General features: G+C 47.7%; 1 protein-coding gene and 1 long non-coding RNA gene across 7 annotated transcripts in view; one reads left to right on the top strand and one right to left on the bottom strand.

Annotated features, from left to right (window-relative positions):
• LOC147102691 (protein shisa-6-like) overlaps window positions 1-12,885 on the top strand; it is a 631,586-nt gene that overhangs the window by 245,034 nt on the left and 373,667 nt on the right. The window lies entirely within an intron of this gene.
• LOC147102692 (uncharacterized) overlaps window positions 1-12,885 on the bottom strand; it is a 115,207-nt gene that overhangs the window by 14,869 nt on the left and 87,453 nt on the right. For 5 of the 6 annotated variants that reach the window (XR_015073065.1, XR_015073060.1, XR_015073063.1 and 2 more), the window contains exon 2: window positions 10,187-10,304. This is a non-coding gene — a long non-coding RNA (uncharacterized LOC147102692). Of the gene's footprint in view, window positions 1-9,747; window positions 9,875-10,186; window positions 10,305-12,885 lie in introns of all 6 variants that reach the window. The other variant, XR_015073062.1, reaches the window with a different exon arrangement.

Below are 12,885 nucleotides of genomic sequence, written 5' to 3'. Positions count from 1 at the left end.
ATGAGCAGCAGAGTTTTGGATGAGCTGAAGTTAATGGAGGCAAGAAGTTTTTGAGATAGAAGTAGGCAGTCTTTTTGAGGCAGAGGATTTGCCTAGAAATGTGCAGTATCAAAAACTTTACACTATTGGACTTGAACTTCCAGATGAGGCCACCATCCTTCAGTTTAAACGGCTAACCAGAAAATTCTTGTGGGAAAATGCAGTAAATGTGCAGGCCCTGGGACGTCGGTACCACGGCGGCTGAAGATTGTCGGGTAGGAGTGCGGGAAAGGCAGAGCGAGGCGCGAGCGGACCCTATTGTGATGGCGCCGATGAAGATGGCTGCCGTCCTTGCGGGCTCCGTGCGTACCGGGCAGCTAAGTGTCCTTTGCTGCTTGGTGCGCTCGGCTCGTTAAGAAAAAAGCATTTCACTGACTGGATTTCACTTGTTGTATTTGGTTATGTGACAAATAAAATTGAAATTGAAATTGATAGAGTTGGAAGCTCAGCTCAGGGATTAATGGGACACTGAGATTGCAGAAGCAGTAACAGATTATGGAAGGTTTTACAATATTTATTGTAAAGCAATACAACAGAAACAACAACTCGTACAGATATAGTGCCTCGAATGTAGCAAAATGTCCCAAGGCACTTTATAGAACAGGAGTAGTGGACACTGAGCAGGAGTTGGAAGGAATGTCAGGCAAAGTGACTGAAGGTATGAGGAAGAAGTAGATTTTGAGGAAGCTTTCAAAAGTGTGAAGTCATGTAGTAAAGCAGCAGGACTTTAGTAAAGGGAGTACCAGAGGGCTTAATGACTAAAGGCTCTGCCATTGATGGTGGAACGCTGGGAGAGGGGAAACACTGAAGGCCAGAGTTGAAAGAGGACAAATAGGGAAATGGGGCTGGAGAATGTAGCAGAGTGGGTCAAGGCCATGGAGGGATTTATAGTAAGCACAAGGATTTTGAAATCTATGTGCTGGAGGTAGGTTGCCAACGCTGATTTGGCATATTCCTGAAGATTTGATCATGTGACATCTGATCACATGGAATTCAATCATGTGACACTGCTCATGTGATGCTCAATCACATGACATTTGATCACATGGCATTTTCCCACTGTTTGCAATTGTTATTGCATTTACCTTAGTTGAGTGTCTCAAGATCACGAAGCCCCGAATAAAATTTGACTTTTTGTTTTATAGTGAAATGAATAACATAATTTATAAATCAAAGAAAGATTTAAGGATGAGTAATGTTTAACTAAAAACTACTTTGGTGATATTTCTATAGTATCAACCGTGATTACTAATTCAACAAAAACATCAGAGATAAGTAATACAAAAGAAAAATACTGCGGATTCTGGAAATCTGAAATAAAAACAGAAAATGCTGGACATACTCAGCAGGTCAGGCAGCATCTGTGGAGAGAGAAACAGAGTTAACATTTCAGGTCAATAACCCTTCGTCAGAACTGGAAAAAGCTGGAGATGGAACAGGTTTTTAAGCAAGAGATAAGTAACTTCTACCTAAAGTTTTCGTGCAATTTTATGACTTTTTACAATACACAGCAAATTATGAAAATAATAAATAAAACCAAATTCAATTCACTGACTCCCACAACCCCATCACGGAAACCCAGCTATGGGGAGGTGAGGCTCAGTCCCCAGGGAGCAGCACCAAAGCTGCCTGACTCCCATAATAAAACACATTATACAACAGCCCACATCACAGAGATGAACTTTCCCTCCCCAAGTTTGTGTTTCTCTCCTTCTCTCTCCCAGTTCGTGTTTCTCACTCCCTCTTTCCCAGTTTGTTTCTCCCCCTCTCTCCCAGTTTGTGTTGCTCTCTCTCCCTCCTTAGTTTGTGTTTCTCTCTCTCTCTCCCTCCCTCCCCACCGTTTGTGTTTTTCTCTCCCTCTCTCCCAGTTTGTTTTTCTTTCCCTCCCTCTCCCAGTTTGTTTCTCTCCCCTAGTTTGTGTTTTTTGCTCCCTCCCTCCCTCTCCAGTTTGTGTTTCTCCCTCTCCCAGTTTTTTCTCTCTCCCTTCCTCTCCCAGTTTGTTTCTCTCCCCCACTTTGTGTTGCTCTCTCCCTCCCTAGTTTGTGTTTCTCTCTCTCCCTCCCCCAGTTTCTCTCTCAGGACTCATGGAGTTTCCATGCAATTTTCATTGACCCCGATGCCGCCATCCTCACAACCGGTGTGTTTCCGAATAGCGGGTGACCAACAGGGCTCAGACAACGCAGTTTGGTTGCACGTCACGACTGTGCATGCGTGAACCACGCACACAGGGTATGTTTCTCCCGAGTGGCCAGCAGCAGCTCCTGGGAGACCAATCGCCCATTCCGATAGAATCCCACCCAGGGTTGGGAACCGTAGCTGGCGGATGGAAGCCAGTGATGATCATACAGGGCAGGAGTGATGGGATGTGGATTTGGGACAGGATGTGGACAATGTCATTCTGGCTGAGTTAGGGTTTGTGTAGGGTAAAATAACAACAAAAAGTGCTGGAAACACTTGGCAGGTCAGGCAGCATCGAGGAGAAGAGTTTGACCCGAAACGTTGACTCTGTTTCTCTCTCCTTGATGCTGCCTGACCTGCTGAGTGTTTCCAGCACTTTCTGTTGTTATTTCAGATTTCCAGCATCCGCAGTATTTGGCTATTGTATTTGTGTAAGGTGGACCTTGGTCAGTGATGAGACCATGGGAGACGTTGATCCAGAGGTGAAGGAAGTTTCAAAAATGACAACAAATTTAATCTTTTATATTTTTCAAACCAAAGCCCCAGGATGAGTAGCATATACAAGGTACACACAGGGCTAGCAGTGAATTATAGAAAATGAACCACATGTGGTGCTCATGAGTCAGATGGCCCCCTGCAAATCAGTGGTTCATTATCCAGAAACTACCACTACAAACTGAAGTGCATTAAACGTTGTAACAGATATTTATTTATTTCCTGAATTGGGCTCTGTTATATAAAAATGCATCTGCTGATCTGTACCTAATTAAATATTTAATAACTGTGTACTTAAGGATAACCACTAATCCCATCCTTCTAGTCCAAACTAAGGCTGTATCTACACTACTGAATGTGTGTGCCCGGATTTCCCTACTGTTCTCTCTCTGATGTGTGCAGCTGCATCTTTAAAACTCCTAAAGTGGAACTCTTGCCATTTTCATGTGCATTTAGTCGATCCTAAATTCCACACTGTGGAGGCTGTGCAGTCACATGGTTATGACCAGCAATAATAATAGACAACCATCGAGATAAAAATCTTTGAAAAGCCCCCGTTGCACTCCACGTGCAAATTTCTGTGTCACGCTTAAAAAAAAAGTATTGACAAAATAGGAAGAGGCAATTCTAATCTACGGAGAAACAAAAAGTAGCTTCTAATTATCTTCAGGCGTCACACTTAAAAATGCAAGTCTGACATTTAATTCATCTGAGGATCTGCCTAAGAGCAATTAGCCTCTAACTGACCTGAAGAAGGCACAGCGATTGTACCTTGTCATGTTACAGAAACAATTTCTGTTACACACAGCTGCAGTTCATCAGTACAATAATACATTTTGCATTAGTGTACATGGTATAAACGTCCTGTCCTTTTAAACAGCACATCCTCTAACTTATTGCATGCTACTGAAATAATAAAAAAGCGCCGAGCCCTAGTTGAAGTAATACATTGTGCCATGCCTCTCGATATGCAGCATTGTATTTATGGTGTAGCCCTCTCTCCAGAGGCAGGGTTGCAGCATAAACGAGTCAGCTCTCATCCTGCTCATGTAAACCAGCAATTTGAATTTCCATAAGACTCCATAAGCAAGCTGAGTTTGAAGTGGTGCTTGAAGTTTTGGAATAATTTTGTGCAAAGTTCCAAGATTGCTGCCAGTGTTCTGAGTGTGTCGTGAAGTATAAATGAGGCAAATTATAGAACACTAGCAGTCCCATCACAGGAGGTCCTGCAGTAAAACTGGGGCTAACACCGTCAATTCTGTTGTACAAATTGCATACATGGGTAGTAGCATTCTATGCCATGTATACTAAGAACAAAAGAAATAGGAGCAGGAGTAGACCTTCGAGCCTGCTCCACCATTCTATAAGATCATGGCTAACCTTCGACCTCAACTCCACTTTCCTGCCCGATCCCCATATCCCTTGATTCCCCTAGAGTCCAAAAATCTTTCAATCTCAGCCTTGAATATACTCAACGATTTAGCATCCACAGCCCTCTAGGGCAAAGAATTCCAAAGATTCATAACCCTGAGTGAAGAACTTTCTCCTCATCTCAGTCCTAAATGGCCGACCCCTTATTCTGAGACTATGCCCCCTACTTCTAGACTCTCCAGCTCGGAGAAATAGCCTTTCAGCATCTACCTGTCAAGCTCTCTAGAATTTTGTACATTTCAATGAGATCACCTCTCATTCTTCTAAACTCCAGAGAGTATAGGCCCTCTTGTATATTTTATAAATAAGTGGTGAGGGGGGAGGGGTGATGGAGGGAAGAGAGGGGAGAAAGGAAGGAGGGGGAGGAGGGATGAGGAGGGGAGAAAGGAAGGAGGGGGAGGAGGGATGGGGGAGGGGAGGGGTGGAGGGAAAGGGGGAGGAGGGATAGGGGGGAGAGGAGGGGGGAGGAGGGGGAGGGGAGAGAGGGGGGAGGGGAGAGAGGGAGAGGGGGGAGGGGAGAGAGGGAGAGGGGGGAGGGGAGAGAGGGAGAGGGGGGAGGGGAGAGAGGGAGAGAGGGAGAGGGGGGAGGGGAGAGAGGGAGAGGGGGGAGGGGAGAGGAGGGAGGGGGAGGAGGGAGGGGAGAGAGGGAGAGAGGGGGAGGGGAGAGAGGAGGGGGGAGAGGAGAGGGGAGAGAGGGAGGAGGGCAACGGGAGAGAGGGAGGAGGGCAACGGGAGAGAGGGAGGAGCGCAACGGGGGAGGGGGAGGGGAGAGGGGGAGGAGGGAGAGGGGGAGGGGGAGAGGGAGAGGGGGAGGGGGAGAGGGGGAGGGGGAGAGGGGGAGGGGAGCGAGGGAGGAGGGCAAGGGGAGGGGGGAGGGGAGAGAGAGGGAGCAGGGGGAGAGGGAGGGGGCAGGGGGAGAGGGAGGGGGCAGGGGGAGGGGCGGGGAGAGAGGGAGGGGAGAGGGAGGAGGGGCGGGGAGAGAGGGAGGGGAGAGGGAGGAGGGCGAGGTGAGGGGTGGGAGGGGAGAGGGAGGAAGGGGAGAGGGAGGAGGGCAAGGGGAGAAGGGTGGGAGGGGAGAGGGGGAGGAGGGAGGGGGGAGGAGGGGGAGGGGGGAGGGGAGAGAGGGAGAGGGGGGAGGGGAGAGGAGGGAGGGGGAGGGGGAGGAGGGAGGGGAGAGAGGGAGAGGAGAGAGGAGGGGGGAGAGGAGAGGGGAGAGAGGGAGGAGGGCAACGGGAGAGAGGGAGGAGGGCAACGGGAGAGAGGGAGGAGCGCAACGGGGGAGGGAGAGGGGGAGGGGGAGAGGGGGAGTGGGAGGGGAAGGAGGGGGAGAGAGGGAGGGGAGCGAGGGAGGAGGGCAAGGGGAGGAGGGCAAGGGGAGAGGGGGAGGGGAGAGAGAGGGAGCAGGGGGAGGGGGAGGGGAGAGGGGGAGGAGAGGGAGAGGGGGAGGAGAGGGGGAGGGGAGAGAGAGGGAGCAGGGGGAGGGGCGGGGAGAGAGGGAGGGGAGAGGGAGGAGGGGCGGGGAGAGGGAGGAGGGCGAGGTGAGGGGTGGGAGGGGAGAGGGAGGAAGGGGAGAGGGAGGAGGGCAAGGGGAGAAGGGTGGGAGGGGAGAGAGGGAGGAGGGGAGCGGAGAGAGGGAGGGGAGGGGAGAGGGGGATGGGAGGGGAGAGGGGGGAGGGGAGAGGGAGGAGGGGAGAGAGAGAGGAGGGGAGAGAGGAAGGAGGGGAGAGGAGAGGGGGAAAGGAGAGGGAGGAGGGGAGGGGAGAGGAGAGGGAGGATGAAGGGTAGAGGGGAGGGGGCAGGGGAGATGGGGAGGGAGAGGGGGAGAGGGGAGGGGGAGGGAGATGAGGAGGCGGGGAGAGGGAGGGGGAGAGGGAGGAGAGCGAGGGAGAGGGTAAGAGGGAAGAGAGGGGATGGGGAGAGGGGGAGAGAGGGCGGGGAGAGAGAGGGAGGAGGAGGGGAGAGGGGGAAGGGAGGAGAGAGAGAGAGGGGGAAGGGAGGAGAGAGAGGAAGGAGGGGAGGGAGGAGGGGAGGGGAGAGGGGAGAGAGGGAGGGGAGGGGGGAGGGAGGAGGGGAGAGGGAGGAGGATGAAGGGTAGAGGGGAGGGGGCAGGGGAAATGGAGAGGACAGGGGAGGGGAGAGGGAGAGGGAGATGGGGAGGGGAGATGGGGAGGGGAGAGGGGGAGGGGAGAGGTGAGAGGGTGATGGGGAGGGAGATGGGGAGGGGAGAGGGAGGAGGGAGGCGATGGGGAGGGGAAGAGGAGGCGGGAGGAGGGAGATGGGGAGGGGAGAGGGAGATGGGGAGGGGAGAGGGAGGGGAGGGAGATGAGGAGGGGAGAGGGAGGAGGGAGATGAGGAGGAGGAGGAGGCGGAGGGGGCGGGGGAGATGGGGAGGGGAGAGGGAGGAGGGAGGCGATGGGGAGGGGAAGAGGAGGCGGGGAGAGGGAGGAGGGAGATGGGGAGGGGAGAGGGAGATGGGGAGGCGGAGGGAGATGGGGAGGGGAGAGGGAGGGGAGGGAGATGAGGAGGGGAGAGGGAGGGGAGGGAGATGAGGAGGAGAGGGAGATGAGGAGGGGAGAGGAGGAGGAGGGGGAGGGGGAGATGGGGAGGGGAGAGGAGGAGGAGGCGGAGGGAGATGGGGAGGGGAGAGGGAGATGAGGAGAGGAGGAGGAGGCGGAGGGGAGGAGGAGGCGGAGGGAGATGGGGAGGGGAGAGGAGGAGGAGGCGGAGGGGGAGATGGGGAGGGGAGAGGGAGGAGGGAGATGAGGAGAGGAGGAGGAGGAGGGAGAGGGAGATGAGGAGAGGAGGAGGAGGGGGAATGGGCAATTTGAAACTTTGCACAAGCCGATTACACACACTTTTAGCAGCTTTTGTCCTGTGACATCTTGTGGCTCGTTAAAGATTGCCCATAATGAATACACACTATGAGACAATGATGCATTCGACACCAAAACACCTCTCTGCAGGCTTGCCGAGTTCCACAGCACAACTCCTACACTGCAAGGTCCCAATCTGAATTTGGACCTCAATAGAAAATGAGAAATAAGTACTACTGTGCTAATAAAAAAATATTGCAATTATTCCTTTACCTGCGTTTAACTGAATGTTGCCCCCAGGATTTCCTTTCTTTAATGCCAACATTTTGTTCATTCTTATTCCTCACAGCTCAGGGGTAAATGTCGACCATTAACAGCAGAGTAAACAAGTGGGATTACAGAACAGAAGTCAGTAAAGAAGCAGGTCTCCAGAGAATGACGTGCAAATTGTGGCTTTAATGTACTCTATATGAATTAGATCAAATAACCGATTTCACAGTAATGATGAAATGACAAGAGTCTGACACATCCTGTACTCAGTAGAATGCAGAAACAGGGTCAGCAGAGTGGATTTTCAACCATCAAAACAGGGAAAATATGTATCAGGCTTCTAACAGAGTAATGCACTGCAGTGTTTAATAAAGACCACACAGTCACACAAACACGACAACATTTCAAGGGAAGCTCAGACATCAGCACATAAAAGGATCAAAGACAGAAAATGCTCCAAATCAGGAAATAATTCTTAAGCATCTTGCAAAAGTTCACTGAATTCAAATGGATTCTGAAAATTATTTTTATTTCTTGCCATGATTTCACTGCCCCCTGTCCATCTGCTTGTGTTTGGCTAGGAAGGGGCTTCATCTTCCTTCCTTTACCAGCTCGATTCCATATCTAAGCAGCAAACTCTGGCGAGGTATTGCTATTGTATCATTTCACGACATTACTTTGTAACACCTTAACCTGGCAGGAGTGTCCGTCCCAGATAAAATGTATCTAACCAGACAGATGTGTTAATATGAACTACAATGGGACCCCCAGTGGCTGCCACAGTGGAGAACTCCACTTATGGATGATGGAAGAGGGTGAATAATGGAGAGTTCCCAAACTTTTCAGACTCTTTGGGGGAAAAATTCGGCATCGCCCCATATGGGGCGCTATTATTGGCGGAGCGCAAAGTTTAGCACCTGGCGCTAATTATCGCCTCCGACAGCAAACTTGGCTTTTATCGCCCCTGGAGGTGATTGGAGCACTAAATCAGGCGCTTCACACCTCTCTTAAGGCGCTAAGGCCGAGGAGCGAGGCGCTACCTCACAGCGCTGGCGAAGCTCATGTGATGTCAGTCAGCAATGGAGCACAGACACAATGGCACCAGCCAGTTCTTAAAGGGGAGTTCTGACGAATGGTCATCGACCTGAAACGTTAAATCTGTTTCTTTCTTCACAGATGCTGCTTGGCCTGCTGAGTTTCTCCTGCATTTTCTGTTTTTATCTTAAAGGGGAGGGTTGATCTTGCTCTCCACCCACATCCTGCTCATTGCAGCCTTGAATCTCGGCCTGAATCTCGGCCTGGAGAGACCTGTACATCAATTCTGCTGGAAAGAACAATGGAGAGACCCAGGGAAAGAGCTCAGAGGGCAGCCCCCATAGTCTCTTCTAAATCGATACAAGGAAGGGCAAATCAAAACCAACCTGCAAAGTGCTGCTCAGTACCCAGAACTCCTTCACACAGCATTGAATCTCTCCAGAAGTCTCTCTCTCTCCGAATGCGTGGTGCAAAAATGTCACCGACAAAAAAAGGCAGGAAGTGGTCGCCTTTAAATAGCGCTCCCCCAGTCCCTTTCTGACAGCATAATGCTCCCCTCAACCTGTCGTTGCTAGCGGCAGGCGGTAAGGCAGGGGGCACCACTCAATTTCCGGTCCGGGGCGCTACCGGGGCGTTGCGCACTCGACTGACGTCACGATCTGCTGGCGCAGGAGATCGTGGCGGTATTGTTTAGCGCCGCCGCAAAATGTCCGGTCAATTTTGCGAGAGGTGCAGATATCGCCGCGCCTGGGCGCTAGTTGCTTTGCGCCCCACTTAGCGCCCTCTTAAGGTGCTAATGGGTGGCGCTACCAACTGAATTTTTCCCCTTTTGTATAGTATAGTGTAGTAATAACTCGGCATGTGAAAGAGGACAACTGTAATATAGAAACAGATCAAATTTAATCTTTAATAAAAACAGAAAATTCTGGAAATACTCAGCAGGTCAGGCAGCACCTGTGAAGAGAGAAACAGAGTTAACATTTCCTGTTAACTCTATTTCTCTCTCCACAGATGCTGCCTGACCTGCTGAGTCTTGCCAGCATTTCCTGTTTTTATTTCAGAATTCCAGCATCTGCAGTATTTTGCTTTTGAATATAATCTTTGTTGGGCTGTGATTTGTGTCAGACAGCAAGAAATTGGTATTCGCAGACTGTTTAGTGAGGCAACACTGATGAAAGGCTTTGGTCCTGTGAAAATTCTGGCAAGTGATAAGGCAAAAATGAATGGATGACTAGATTTTCATCTACACTCACTTCCAGATGAAAGGAATTTATAACATAATTAAAAATCAGTAGGAATTTTTAACTTTTATGTCCATTCCCTCTGCATATACCACCTTTGTTTTTAAAAAAAAAAAACTTTGCCAAGTTCTTCAAAACAGTCTCTACTGACTTGATTTGCAGACCAGCCATTTTGGAAGCAGCTCTCCAAACCGTTAAGAGCTTTCATTCATATATTACAAAGAATTAAAAAAATTCACTAATACCTTAAGTGTAAGTATCCTCAGGTAGGCCAAAATTACAGCTACAGCTCCTTTAAATGCTTACAGAATGCAGATTATCAAGAATGGTAGGCCAGTGTAATTTTAACAGTTTCTAGACGGATCAGTTAGCCTGGTTGGAATAGAAAGTTTTTTTTTGTTTAGCACCTTGTTAATACCTTGTTTTATTGTCACAATATCATTTGCAACTTGGTGGCATCATTAAAGTAAAAAAAAAAATTGTTTTAAAGACTAAGGACTGTGTTCAAAAATGTATTATTAAACAAGCCTGTTCACAGCATTGTGAGTCACTTTGACCCAGAATTCTATTTGCAAAACTGCTTTAATTCTTTTCACAGTAGTTTGAAAAAAACACTTAAGGCAAAATCCTCCTGAGGTCAAAATATTCCAGGTATTATGTGTTCTTGGAACAGTTCTGCTTTACCTTTCAGATGTTTTGTTGCCAGGATTCAGTCTCCTCTTAAACACAGTGTGTAGTGGACCTGGCTGGAGCTCAGCAATGGCTTCCAGGTGCTGCTGGTTCTAGATGAGGCCACGGTCTCCTACATTTCAAATGAAAAAAACAGAACAAAAACAAAAGTAAAGAACATTGGCCCCACTTTAGCACCCCACGTTCACCCTCAATAACACCTACACTTTCATCGAGACAATTACTCAACCCTTTCTAGCTGAAACAGCCTAATGGTGCATACACAATGCTCTTAATGCTGAGCGACTCCTCCGCTTATTCTTTTACCAGCGCCCCCCCCTCCACACCATTCTACAATGAATGGCTGTTGGTGACAAACCACTACAAGGATTAGTAACTGTCAGGGCTCTTCTCAAATATCTCAATGTAACCAGTCAGCCTTTTGAGAAGACCGCTGCAAAAAGGAACGTTTAAAAAAACATAGAACTAACAGTCACTGAGATGGGCATTGTTTCTAACTGTTAGAATATTAAGTTATTTGAAAACAACAATTAGATTCATTTGATTCCAATGTCAGTTCAATCTCTTGAGGATTTAAAAAATGAGATTGCATTATTTAATTTGTTCAAAAAATATCCTGTGAATCATAAGAATTGCTCGAATATATTATCTTGTGAGAAATGCCCAGAATGGGGGTTTACTGATGGCGGCATTGGGTAAAGGTACTCCTTAGTGTGGAATTAAGCCATATAAACCAGAAAGCAGTCAGGTTTGACCACCTTACTGATGGTGCTCAGGCTCATGAGGGGTCATCAATCAGTATTCCTCCTTTTGTTTGCTTTCCAGTCTGCTGCATGTGGACATTGGGTAGGGACAGGATTGGGCTCAGTTTGATGTTCATCCCATGGTTGAAGAGTCTGGCAACATTCACTGCTCGGGTTCCTGTGTCAAATTGATACTAGGGCAATGCACTGGACAGATGCCAGATACCATGGAGTCAGACCCCATCAAGAGTCACCCTCTTCAAGAGAGATGGGGTGAACACTGAAGGGAGGAAAATGGACAAAAAGTAAACTGGAAAAATGGAGATTGTGCCATATAGAAAACAGTAATAGATAAGAAGCCAATGGCAATGCAACAACCGCAGGCATTCAGATGGCAGGTGAAACATTGGAGCTTTGCTCTTTTATGACAATTTCTGAACTCCCTCAAATGCATTACTAAATTAAAACACTTCCTAGCCCGCCATTATCCCGTAGGTACAGAAACAATTTTCAGGGGGAAAAAACTCAATAAACTATATATAGAATTTCCTTACAGTAACCTAGTGCAAGTCAAAAAAAAATTGCGCATGAAATGATTTAATATGCAGTATATTCACCAATAAATCTTAAGTCAATTATCTGAGTTAGAAAATATGTATTTTGTTTTAATTGTTAATGTGCGAGTCACAGTACTTGTTATGCAAGTTGGCCATATTTATCCAGCAGGAGATTGATTAATACTTTGACATTAATTGGCACTAATTGTGGTCATTCAGAAAGTGTTAATGTGCCGTGCTGCAAATTGCCAGCCCGTTAGCAGTTACCGAATGCCTCAAGTTGGGCAAGACACCAATCAGCAAAGAGGCAAAAGTCATAGAACCTCTGTTGTAAATGCAGTCTTTTGTAGGGGCAGAAATGTAATCTCCACAGGATTAAAGACAACTGTACTATGAATTTCTCAGGCTAGACTGAAAAATGCACCAACACACAGATAAATGGCCAAATGAATACTTGTTCTCAAAAAGGTTGATCTTTAACTTGTAAATCAGTCTAAATGTGCTGCTTCTCAACATTACAGTTGGGAATTTTAGCCAGGTGTATGATGGAGGGATGTGGGGCATTGCAGTGTAGATTGCAGTGTGGGCTGATGGTATTATTGAATTGCCGGAATGATGATGTGTAAATCAGTGAACACTTTATATAGTGCACAGTGCTTTTAGAGAAAATAGTATTATCCATTCAAACTCTTCAACAGTGGAAATAAAGTGTTTAGGGATAGGGCAGGATTTATCTTATTGAAAGTGCAGATTGATTTGTACTCATTGACTATTCTGCGCTATCTAGTTTCTAATTGTTATGGTGGCACGGGTGATAAGCGAATGTAATAAAAAGGCAAGAAAAATGTTTTTCGTTCCAAAGCTTTGATCTGTATTCTTTTCTTCAAAGATAATTTTAAAGCTGCCTTTTGTGGTGATGACATGTGTGTCAGTTTTCTTCAGGGCAGATGTAATGGCAGTCGGTCCTATTCCTGAAATCACTCCCGACAACAGGGGGCAATTTTAACCGAACCCGCCAGTCGGGAAACTGCCGAGATCAGGTGCAACTCTGGTCTTACACCCTGCCAGATAGTAATCTCTATTGAAGTCAAGAGAGAGTAATACTGGGAGGGGTATAAAACCAGTGTTCCTCCCGATCCCATGGGTTTCCTGCCCATCGAGATAGGTTAAAATTACCCCCATGTATGTTCGGCTGGAGTCCGATTTGGAAACAGTACTGAGGGTTTAACCTCAAATAAAGAATTTATATTTTGATGAGACCTCATCAAGAGCATTTTATCATTTTATTTCCGAATTTCACATTCCTTTCTTGCATTTTGCCAATAAACGAGTAGCAACTTGAGAATGACTGAGCGGTACAACGCGGGGCTCGCAGCAGTGATTTCCCATCTTT

The sequence above is a fragment of the Somniosus microcephalus genome, chromosome 21 (genome assembly GCF_052327205.1).
Source record: "Somniosus microcephalus isolate GS21.2 chromosome 21, FLI_Smic_1.0, whole genome shotgun sequence".
Lineage (NCBI taxonomy): Eukaryota > Metazoa > Chordata > Chondrichthyes > Squaliformes > Somniosidae > Somniosus > Somniosus microcephalus.
The sequence above is the reverse complement of the archived record's forward strand: the minus strand, read 5'-3'. Positions and strand labels throughout refer to the sequence as shown.